Source organism: Lipotes vexillifer, unplaced genomic scaffold, assembly GCF_000442215.2.
Source record: "Lipotes vexillifer unplaced genomic scaffold, Lipotes_vexillifer_v1.1 scaffold90, whole genome shotgun sequence".
Taxonomy (NCBI): Eukaryota; Metazoa; Chordata; class Mammalia; order Artiodactyla; family Lipotidae; genus Lipotes; species Lipotes vexillifer.
Genome location: NW_006782310.1, coordinates 3,564,642 through 3,577,374, shown reverse-complemented (window position 1 = coordinate 3,577,374; position 12,733 = coordinate 3,564,642). Strand labels below are relative to the sequence as shown.

The 12,733-nt window shown below is 39.8% G+C and overlaps 1 protein-coding gene across 9 annotated transcripts in view; it reads right to left on the bottom strand.

The window, feature by feature from the left end:
- DTNA (dystrobrevin alpha) overlaps window positions 1–12,733 on the bottom strand; it is a 393,226-nt gene that overhangs the window by 202,946 nt on the left and 177,547 nt on the right. For all 9 annotated transcript variants that reach the window (XM_007455181.1, XM_007455187.1, XM_007455193.1 and 6 more), the window contains exon 2: window positions 7,865–7,994. The gene's annotated coding sequence lies outside the window, so the exon portion shown is untranslated. The remainder of the gene's footprint in view (window positions 1–7,864; window positions 7,995–12,733) is intronic.

Sequence of the window (12,733 nt, the reverse complement as noted above, 5' to 3'; positions counted from 1 at the left end):
TTCCTTGCGTTATGCGGGCCTCTCACTGTTGTGGCCTCTCCCATTTGCGGAGCACAGGCTCCGGACGCGCAGGCTCAGCGGCCACGGCTCACGGGCCCAGCCGCTCCGCGGCACGCGGGATCCTCCCGAAACGGGGCACGAACCCGCGCCCCCTGCATCGGCAGGCGGACTCCCAAGCACCGCGCCACCAGGGAAGCCCATCCTTAGTGTTTTGACAGGAAAACGTTCCATCCATTCTTGTGATGATCACAATTTTTCAAATCATCCTTATGTAAAGGTAAATAGCATTCTGCAAACTTCTGGGAAAATCAACCAACAAGAGATAACCCAGTAGGCAGGGACATAATCTGGAAATGCGAATAGAATTCTTATTTCTTCTAAGATATTACATATTTATATTACTCAAAGATCAGCACAGCACATATGCTCGTATTTTTAAAAACTTATTTTTCACTTCTGGAATGTTAAGTTATCCATATAACAGCAGTAAGCCAAAGACATAGGCAAGTATCTTTCTGTTGTTATATATAATGTACTTATGGACTGCATTATTTTACAGTGAATATGTTACAATCGCTTTAGTTGCCATTTTTTGGCATCACATTATGCCTGCCATCAGTTGGACTGTTTTGAGATTCCCATTAAAGGGCAATTTAGGGCTTCTATGCTGCGGTTTCACACACATGCACACAAGACAGTAAGCAAGATGTAGGCCAGGAAGACATTTCTGGTTTTGCTTAGCCAGACGTCCAGCACCTAGCAAAGCTCCTGATATTTAGTTAATTCTCAGTAAATGTGGGGACTTCAGGAGGTGATTAGGTCATGAGGGTGGGGCCCTCGTGAATGAGATTAGTGCTTTTATAAAAAAGGCCTAACAGAGCTCCTAAGCCCCCTTTGCATATAAGGACAGGAGACAAAGCACCTGCTATGAAGCAGGAAATGGGCCCTCACCAGAACTTGACCATGCTGGTGTCTTGATCTTGTACTTCTCAGACTGCAGAACTGTGAGAAATAAATTTCTGTCTTTAATAAACTACATAGTCTCTGGTATTATGTTATTGTAGTCGGAACGGATAAGAACAGGGGTCTAGGTTAGACAGTCTAAAATATCCCCTATGATGCTGAAATTCTACAGTGCTAAGACATAATCCGTGGCAAATCTAACTAGAATATTACTCGGAAGAATTATACCTTATTTGTCTCAGGCTACCAGGTTCCTAGCGCAGGGTCAGGGAACATAAGAGATGTGTAATATATATTTAAAGAACAAATGAATAAATGAATGATCATTATATAGGTGTAAAAATGTGGCATAAGAATCATTAGGATTTTTCACAAAAAGAAGGAACCCTTCTCTGGATACTGATTTTTGCAATTAAAATGAAGTCAGAGGATTGCTTTTTTTTGGTTGAAGTATAGTTGATTTACAATGTTGTGCTAGTTTCAGGTGTACAACAAAGTGATTCAGTTATATACATATATATGTGTAGATATATATTCTTTTTCAGATTCTTTTCCATTATAGGTTATTGTTAAGATACTGAATATAGTTCCCTGTGCTATACTGTACGTCCTTGTTCTTTACCTATTTTATACATGGTAGTGTGTATATGTTAATCCCAAACTCCTAATTTATCCCTACCCACCTTTGCCCTTTGGTAACCATAAGTTTGTTTTCTATGTCTGTGAATCTATTTCTGTTTTGTAAATAAGTTCATTTGTATCATTTTTTAGATTCCACATATAAGTGATATCATATTTGTCTTTCCTTTTTTGAAAACTTGGAGTTTTATTTCATATCAGTTATTATTCTTATATTATACATGGTATTTGAATCATATGATTTAAAAAAATTCAGAACAAGTTTATGTACTCTCTTAAGAAGTGCTAATAGTGTCATTATGTCTAGAGAAATTTTTATTTCGCATCCAATACAAATCCTTTCATAACTAGTTATAAATATTCATTTCATAACTATTCTTAAGGAGGAAAAAGGAAGAGAATTCCTTGCCTTTAAAAGTCCCCAGTTCTAGTGGTGATTCGACATAACATTTAGCCCCCAAATTCTATCAGTCTACAGTTTTAGACATCATTTTCAGGCTTATGCTCACATTAATGAATGAGGTTTTTGCACAAATAGGTGTCAGAACCACAAGGTGCTATATCTTTTAAACTCTTGTTGAACAGAAATAGTGCTATTTTTAGCACCAACCTAAACATAAATTTATTTGCCATGAAAAAAAGATTTGTGGACTTATAAATAGCTTACCCTCGGGGAATATTTTAAATGGAAACTTCTAGCATTATGTTACAAACATATTCTTCTTATAGGATTAAACGGAAAGCTCTTTTACAGTGGCAATTTGCTGCAGTAGAAAGATATGCCTTAACATTCTTGTCCTGCCACTTACCAGAAATATGACATTAACAATTTACCTTAACTCTTGGAATCCTAGTTTTTGTCTAAATAAGAAGGGAAATAATAGGCAATTTGAAGGGTTTTTATGAAAATTAAATAAGATAACATTTGTGGAGCATCTGTTTTGGTTGGCTTGGCACAGAATGGTACAGATCCTCCCTATAAGGTCCCCTTTCCCCTGATGGAGCGCTCCCCTTTTGTTGTAATGGCTGGACGAAGTATTAGAATCTTCACCACGCTAAAAACACTCAAACTTTTCTCAAAATATGATGCTTCATGCTTCATTCAAAACCAAAAGGGACTACTCTGAGCTTGGTAAAGAAGATTCAAATACTAACCAAAAAACTTGGTACTTGTCCTTGACAAAGGGAAGACGGACAGATAACATGAGGAATTACATGAGACTGTGAGTGACTGAATGAGATGGCTTTTCTTTCTCTTGTCTACCATAGGAGCTGATCTAGAAATGGCCCAAAGGGCTATGTGAATTCAGAGATGGGACTGATAACTGTTGAGCCAGGAGGAGTTCATCAATGACTTCACTGAACCCATAGTAGCCATAGAGGTGGTAGATCTTGAAAGATGACTAAGATATTCCAAGTCTCTGAAGAGTGCATGTGTGCTTGTGGGTGAGGGGGGATTTGGAGGGGCGTATGGATGCGAGAAACGTCTAGACAGAAGAACCAGCATGAGCAAAAGTGAAGGCAAAAAGAGCATGGCTCAGAGAAGGCAGATCATCCTCATGTTAGCAAAGGTCAACTGATGAGGAACAAAGGCAGGTACTGAGACTCAAGGGGTCTGTTGTGCTCCTACTATGACATGCTAGGGAACGCAGGAGGCAGATTTTGCTCTGCAGTTGATGGGGCAGCCAACACTGGCTTCGAGATTGAAGTGGGTGAGGTTAACTAGATCAGCTGCTGTTCTGCTGGGTACCTATTACATACCAGGAACTGTACTTTGTTGTTTTATGGATATTATTTTCTAGTCTTCACAACAAATTGGATATATCTTTTCAGGTGGGGAATGTGAAGCTCAGAGAGCTTAAGTAACTTGCTGCTCAAGATTATACATTCTTCCATTAAGCAAGTGGCATGAAAGAGCAATAGGGTTTTAAAATATTAACATCAGGACAAACCATTAAAGAATGGAAATGATGAGATCTGAATGTCAATTAGGAAGTTGAGTTAGGCAGTCATGTTTTAAAAGGAAAGGAGCTTAGGAACACTGAAAGGAGGGAATTTGTGTTCAAAGTGAGGCTGTTAGAGGTTTGAGCAAGATTTCTTAATACAGGTTTATTCTAGAATGACATACATTTTAAGATAATAAACAATGTTGCTTCTGTGTTTTTTTTTTTTCTTGCGTTATGCGGGCCTCTCACTGTTGTGGCCTCTCCCATTTGCGGAGCACAGGCTCCGGACGCGCAGGCTCAGTGGCCATGGCTCACGGGCCCAGCCGCTCCGCGGCATGTGGGATCTTCCCGAAACGGGGCACGAACCCGCGTCTCCTGCATCGGCAGGCGGACTCTCAAGCACTGCGCCACCAGGGAAGCCCTGCTTCTGTGTTTTAAAGTTACTTGATGACTATATTACATAAGAGACAGTGCAGCATAATAATTAAACGCTCAGGCTCTAAGCCAGACTGCCTGGATTTGAATTTTCACCCCAATTTACTGAACCTCAGGCAGGTTATTTAACCTTCCTGGGCCCTAGTTTCCTCATCTTTAAAAAAGGAGATGATAATATTACCTATAGATTTGTTTAAACATGAAATGAAGTATATGTTCATACAAGACAGTGTTTGGTATAAAGTAGGAACTCAGTAAAGCATTAACCAGCAATTGCTTTGTGCCTATGTCCTTATTCACCAACTGTTTGTTTAGAAATTATGTACAGTGTGCCAAGCACTGTGCTTGTTTCCAGGGATGCAAATATAATAGGGAAGAACTTTTGTATCCTATTACAAGTTAATCACTAAAAAGATGCTGTCTATAAGCTTAAATTATACATAATGGCCCATTTCTAGGAACCCTTCTTCCCAGGTAATGAGTGTTAAGCTAAGATACCTTTGTTTAGCTCACAGGAAACATCCTGACTAGGCCCACCTGTGAATGACTGCAGGGAGGAAGAAATGAACACATCTGGCTGACCAGAACCAGGAAACGTTTGACTTTACTGCCTCCCCTTTTAGCATAAAAGAAGCTTGAATTCTAACTCAGGCGCCTAAGATAGTTCTTTGGGACACGAGTCTACCATCTTCTTGGTCTGCCAGCTTTCCAAATAAAGTCATTATTCCTTGTCCCAATAACTTGTCTTTCAATTTATTGGCCTGTTGTGCAGTGAGCAGTAAGAGCTTGGACTTGGTAACACAAAGATGAGGACAACAGATGATTTCTCTTAACAGATGGATTCAGCAGAAGTACTACGACCATATCTTGGTTAAAGCACTTTCTACAACTCTTTGGGCACCAGTGGTTTAAAATATCTATTCATAATGTTGCTTATTAGTTTCAGGACTAATAATTTCACTTCTCCTACCCCCTCCTCCAATATGACATTAAGGTATGTTCAGCCTGAGTTACCTTTTATGATGGGTGTTCCCCTTGACCCACCAGGCAGTATTACGAAGTTAGTGAGATGATTTCAGTAGTCTCTGCTCACTTACGTGTACCAGAAGCTGAGTGTTTGCATCACTGTCTCAGGAGTTTCTTCCTTGCTAATTCATTTGACTTATGTGTAATGTAATATGCATTATTAATGGGTGTATTTCTCTTCCCAAGACTATTTTTTCTGAATATGACTTTATAAAGCCTCATTTCCATAAACTAGAGAGAAATGTGAATGATTAGAATTTTCAGTGTTGTACCAAACTAAGGAAGATGTGAGGACACCAGTTATATAGTGCATTTTAAACCACACCATTAAGCTACACAGCCCTGTGTCTCCCAATTTTAGGTTATGAAGGGGTCCAAGAAATTCTGCTCATGACCTCATTTTCACATTGTCTAAAAGGATTCTCAGTTAGGCATTGCAGGTTTAACACTGACATTGGTTGAACAGATGAAAATTTGTTGGTAGAAGGGACACCATGTCCTTGTGAGTGTACCCACAATACATTAAAATGGACATATGAGCAGTCATCATGACCTCTGAGAAAAGATTGAAAAGAAAAATGTCTACATAAATAAATGAGAAGGAAATGAAAATAGCGAGGCACTCGCGTTTAAAATAACCAAGTGAAGTGCCAAAATGATTAAGTACAAAGCCTCTTTAATATCCAGGAAGCCCTTTAGAGTGAGTGGGATTGTTGGGCAGCGGTGAATTGTTTACCTGTCAAAAAGGGAAGACTTTGGCATCCTCATCACTTTGCTTTCCAATATATTCAGTTTTTATTAAGGGACATGGGAAATGTTCAGACCATAAGGGATATTCAAATAGCAAACAACCATTACTGAAAGACAGTGACCAGATCCATAATAAAATAAATCTGAAGCCTGAGATTTAAATGTGAATGTAGGAATGAGACTGATGCCCTATGAAGTTCTTATATTGGTCATACAGAAGTTTACGAAATGCGAATATTAGAAAAGTCAAACTCATATTTGGTGCATATCTGAGAATTTAAAAAATCTTCCCATTAATTTGATACACAAAACGGGAATATTGACAGACTCTATTAACACTAACAAGTATAGCTTAGAATATGGCTTTAAATATATTAGGTTAGTTTTTTTCAGTGTAAAAATATCCAGCTTTACATTTAACTTAAAATTTTCTTTCCTGAGAATCATTTATTTTCCTTGGGAGAAGCAAGTAATCCCTGTTCACTTTTCTTCCAATAATTCTGGGAGAAATTAATGAAGCACTGATGGGTCGGTTAGGATCTAACCAAGAAAAGAGAAAACAGTCTAAATATTTAAAACAGATGGAATTTAATACAGGAAAATTGTTATATAGATGGTGGAAGAATTGAGAAGCTAAACTAAGGATAGCAAATCAACCTGGAGGTTAGTACCAGCAGGAAGCCACAGACACCACTACCCACAAGTCTCGAGGGACGGAGGGAAGAGGTGACATTACTGGAGCTCAGAGTTCAAGGTCACTGCGGGAAGCCAGAGGCAACAGCGGGTGGGGTCTAGGGGCTGGAAAACCCAGCCTCTAGGGGTCAGCCCCCAAGGAATCAGCAGAATAGGAGCAGGGCAAGGAGCGGATGTGACGTTAAAAACAGGCACAGACCAGCACAGTGGAAAGCTGAGAGTTAAGTAAGTTAAGAAAATAAGTTTTCCATGTTCATTTTCTCCTCCGGAGCAATGTTACACTAGGCAAATTGATTTACTGATATTTTTAAAGGGCGTTAAGTTTAGCTCCTGGGAATTACATTGAACAAATATCTTGTAAATAAATGAAATCACCATTTTAGTTCCACATATGACCTCAATAAACCAAATTTACACACCCTTAAGATGATGAGACAACAATCCACCTTCACTTTGAAGTTAATAAAAGGTAGAAAGGAGTCATCACTGTCTTTTTGGATTAGATTTAGACAGTGGTCAATGTTCTATCAGTTGCATTGTTTTATTCAGAACTGTGAACAGAGGTACATTCTGATGTTCTGGAAATCACCATTCTTTAAAGTAGATAATAAAGCCACACTTTGAAAACAGGACTCAGGAGGAGGTGGAAAAAGCCACACAATTTCCTCAATAAGACCACCACTCAATTCCTCTATTCCTCTCTGTTCTGCTGAGAAATGACAGTGGCATATTGCAGACTAATAGTAAGGCACCAATTTGTACACTTATGTCTTTTGTAGCATGGAAGGGTAATTATGTATGGTGATGTAAAAAATATATATCCATCTGTCTCATGATCAGGAGAACAAAGCTTAGTGTGTGAGCACATGTGCGTGATTAATTGTGCACAGCAGTTTGAAAACCACACCTAACCTAAACCATGCCCTACCTTAAATTAAGCAATATGAGACCTCCCGGCGGGCAGCCTCTGAAAGGTTAGCCTTATCTCACACCCAGACCTGTAATGATTAAACTGTCATTATCACCATTAAATTTTTCTCTCATTTATATCATTAAAACACGGTCTTAGCTCATTTTTGCTTAATACTTTGATATTAAATACTGTTATATATTTAAAAACTCGATGACCTGTAGAATAGAATGAAGCATTACCGCATCTGCTTAATAGAAATCAGCAAGAGACGTCAAGGTCATCTCTGTGTCTTACACCTCATCATTCAAGATGGTTTCTGATAATAAAAATAAATAAACAAAAGGCACAGAAACTAAGTCTTTCACTATGTGGCACCTCATTAAAAGTATAAAATGCTGGTTATATTGAACCCCATTTTCTTTTCATGCAAAGAAGAGAAACACTTTAAGGGGAAATAGTTCAATGTCCATCTTAAGTTTCTTGTCTCAGACTCACTCACCTAAAATTCAATGAAGAAACAGCATGAACTTTTCAAAACCATCTATTTTCTTTTCTTTGAAATGGCAGTCAACTCTGGCATTTAAAGACTTTCCAAGCGTTTCATCCAGGGACTGGTAAATCTCACTTATCTGCAATGAGAAATTACACTTTTATTTAACTAAGCAACTCACACTTACATGTTTATTACAGAAACAGAATGGGCAGATCTAGAACATATGGTGTTTTACAAATCCGTTCATCCACTAAGAACGATTTGTAATACTCAACTCAGAACTTTGGTTTTCATTTACTACAAGAAATGTTGAAAAAATAGACATTTGTGCCAGAAGTTGTTTTACAGAGGAGGATGGTGAGGACCAGAGGGGTAAAGTGACTGTCCAAGATTAAGCAGCTGGTTAGTAACAGAGTAGCCTTGAACCTTGGGCTGCTAACACTGCCTCTTGTTTTTAGTTGATTAAAAACCCAGAAATGGGAAAACCTGGAATCTTCTGTTTTCCAAGTTGGTAATTTTCTGGAATACTGTGTCACCATAATTTCTCCTAAAGCCAAGGAAACTACAGTTGAAGGCAGAATCCTCAGACTGGCATCGCCTCCGATGGTAGATGCAGGTGTAGGCTACCGCAGAGGCACCCTGACATGATTGAATGATCCACACGCTTTATGATGTTGTACAGCAATGACGTAGATAGTAAATAGTTCAGAATATGGTCTGTTGGTGTTTCTTAACAAGGTGGGATGATTTTTATAATCTTTTGCCTTCTGAGAAAACTCACAGATGAGAATGGAAGGAGAGGCTCCAGGTCACACGTGGCAATTTGCCCAAGAGTCCTGCTGCATGAAAGTGACCAGATGCTTTACCCACCATCTCTCATCAGCTAGTCTTTCCCATCTTTCTTTCTTCCCCTTCCCTTCCCCCCTTTCTTCTTTTCACCAACACACAGGCTGGATGTTACTATCCCACGTGCTAGGTGGCTTGAAGCAGCAGAAATGTGAAGTCAGGAAATCCCATGTTCAGAAGAAGGAAGAGAATGGGGGGAAGGGGGATCACAGCAAATAAAGCAGAGAAGATGTCTGATGGCAGTAAAGCCAGAAAAGGAAGGAACAGAGGAGCCTAGCTCTGTACTCTGGCTGGTGGGAGGTGGCCTCTGTCTCCAGACCCACCCTTCGCTTTCCTCTCCCAACTGTCTTCTTCAGCCCAGGTTATCTAAAACAAGGGCATAATTATTTTTAACTTACATGGCTTCAGGCCTCCTAGGCTTTTGGGTTCATAGAGAAAATTCTATACAATAGCTCCCCCCTGCCTCTAATCCAAGTTCTCAGGTATATTCATGATTGCACTGTATTTATTTAACAGGACATAAAGAGATTTTCAGGGCACAATTAACACTTGTTTTCTCACATTAGGACCCAGTAGTCTTTCACTGTACTTAGATTCTAGGGACATGCATACAACTGGCGTTCTTTGAATTAAATGTATTATTACAGCAGTAGCACTTTCAGATATTTTTTGGTTTCTTAACGTACATGCTTACTAATTTTTTTAAAAAATTGGGGTTTGGGTAAATTAGACCTATGCATCTGGGAATAAGTTATATGTTAAAAATATTATCCCTCCCTCATGAATGCAGCTCTCCAAGTCAGAGCAACAGGAAATAAATGGAAATCTTACACCATCTTATATAATTTTATATGACTATATATATGTATATGATAAATCTTACACATACAGATAAACTTACATCCAGCTATATCTGGCAATGTAGAGTCACTCAAGAAATCCCTTAGGCCTGGGCACCTCTTAGGATCAAGCTGCTGCTTATACTCCTCTGCCTGGCAATTTTGGGAAGCACGTTTTGCATTTTTGGTTTTTGCCCAGGTCCCTGGGTCATTCCAGATTGCAATCGACTAGGAGGGTGATGAGCTCAGATAGAGATCCTGTGTGAAAGGACCCACAGGGAGGTTCAGGTTTCATGCCTTAACTGGGATCTGTGACTGCAGTGAAAGTTGCCATTTGGATGATATCTTGATTATGAGCCAGCTTTCGTTTTTGCTATTCCTTCTCAACCAGGAAGTGGCCCCCATCTCAGCCTGTATCTCATAGGCAGCGATCGAAACCAGCTGTCTGGTAGGCAGCTCCATCCCTACCCCTCTTGGCTTCTGTCCCCTGAGACCACTTCAGAGGATGCAGACCATAATTCTTTCTAGTCTTGAGCCTGAGGGTGGCCACCTCACAAACTGTCACTGAATTAAAGGCATCCATCCTCCCCTCTATTCTCCCAGCAGCCCGGTGGACACTTGCAAAGCAAAATTCTCATGTGAACATTGATTAGGAAGAGAAAATGATACTTTTCTCTCTTTAACTTATTTAATTCTACGTCAGCTATCAAATTCTAGTTTGACTGTGTGACTTGAAGTTAAAATTTAGTGTCATGGGATAAAATAAAACTCTGTCTCCTTTCATCTGGCTCCCTGAAGAGCTTTTGGTCAGTGTCTGGATTAGAGCTAGGGGTCAGTACCTTACCACTGAGTACCACAAGAGAAAGAAGTATTTGGTTCATCTGGGGTGCCATTGTTTAGTCCTATAGTTTGGATGGAAGTAGCTGGGGTCGGATTTTTTCTTATTAAGATCATCTCCTCAATGTAGAGCACACAGAAACAGAATGGACCACCAAAACAAGATAGTAATCTTTACACTCATGGTATCAATTTAAATAAAGGCTTGATAATCATTGGTGGTAATGGGACTTGATCAAGCACATACACTCCCAAACGAGGTCATGTGGGAGGAAACCAAATATTAGACTGGAGTGAATATTCACATTTTTATTCACATTCATGTCCTTACTGATCTTCCCACCTAAAACAGTACTCCTCCCTCATTCTCTATTTCTTACCTTCATATATATTCACCCACATAGCACTTCTATTACTTATTATTTATTCATTGTTTGTCACTTCATGCTAGGATATAAGCTCCATGAAGGCAGGAACTTTGTTCACTATTGTACCCCTGAGGCTTGGAATAATGCCTAACAAATAGGCAGTAATATTTATTGCATGAATGAATGAATATACCTCGTGGTCCTCTTTTCTTATAAACATTTGATCCAGTTTCCTCTTTCTTACCCCTATGAGTTTGCCCCATACTGAAAATAATTTCCTCACAATGGGAAAAATTCAAAGGCCTTTATTCACTCCGAAAAAATGTAGTACCCAAGCGAGCATTATGTCTACTTTCCTTGTTAGGCAGAACTAGGATTGGCTAACTGTGAAAAGGAGGATTGAAGATGAGGTTGTCTAGTATCTCTTCTGTAGCCTTTTCTTCTCTTTTAGTTATGCTTGGGAGACTACAGTGTTATGAGTCTGGCTTTCTAGACTTCAGAGGTTAGGATGGAGACCACTTTCAGATCACTGTAGTCATAGGGGGCAGGTTCAGTGATTTGAGGACCAGTTACAGACGATGAAGACCAGAGATCTGCAAAGGGCGCCCCAGAAAAATGCAAAGATGGAGCGTTGCACTGCACTCATAAGCATGCATGTGGGGCTTTTCTGGTATTTTACACTGTCAGTTGGCTTAAGTTGTAGCAGTTATTAAGGGATTTGGCTAAGAATGGTCAAAGTCACTTGGGAAACAATAACTACTTGTGCAGATAATTTCCCAACAACTTAAATAGGTCCTGATTTTTACGAGGGATGCTTTGCTGCCATAGTCACAAATGGCATGCTAGGAACTAGTATCTATAGGATGGATAAACAACAAGGTCCTACTGTATAGCACAGGGAACTATATTCAATATCCTGTGATAAACCATAATGGAAAAGAATATGAAAAGGAATATGTATGTATAACTGAGTCACTTTGCTGTACAGCAGAAATTAACGCAACATTGTAAACCAACTATACTTCAATAAAATTAAAAAACCCAAACCCAGTGGCATGCTAGGGTGTCATGCCAGTGGTGAGGCCGAGCTCAGGACTCTGGCTACCCCTATTCACACACACAGCATCAGTCAGATCCCTAACAACAATGAGGCTGGAGGAAGAGGAAAAACTTAGATCTAAAAGGTCCTTGAAGCACCTTCTGATGTTATAGAAAGGAGGCTGAATAGGATCAGAAGCCTGGGTTTTATTTTTGTCTCTCCCACTAGCTAGCTGGGCAAATCATTTATACTTAACTGGGTTGCCGTTTTCACATTAGTAACATGAGGGCATTGGTTGAGACCAGTGCTTTTCAACCAGGGATGATTTCGTCCCCACCTCCCAGGGACAGTTGGCAATGTATAGAGACATTTCTGATGGTGGAGGGAGGGTAAGTGAGACTGGCATCTAGTAGGTAGAGGCCAGGGATGCTGCTGGACATCCTACAGGCACAGGACAGCTCCCGTCAGAAAAAAATTATCAGTCCTAAGCGACAGCAATGCCAAGGCTAAGAAACACTGGTTAGATGGTTCGAGTCCCCTCAGCCCTAACAGTATTCTCTAATTTTACCACTGGGCTCCTCCAGACCTCAGATGCCACACAAGTTAAGCCTAATTCCTCTCTGGAAGCTGCTCCAACTCTATCTACTGCATCAAACTCCTCCCGCATCTCCCACCTCTACTCTAAGCCCCTCTGTACCCGGACCTTGGTGTCTGCACACCATGCTTTGTGTTCCTTCTCTGTAGCACGTGTTACTATGCACAATTGCTATAAATTTTCTTCTCTGTGTAAGAAGATATGCAACTTGGCAGGGACTGTCTTGTTATTTCTTCATCGTCTTCAGCACATCATCTTTAATGATGAATAATTCTCCTCACTAAATGTTTGCTCAATTGATGGTGGAACAATCAGCAAACATTCTGAAGGTCAGTGTTTTCTCACTCTTTC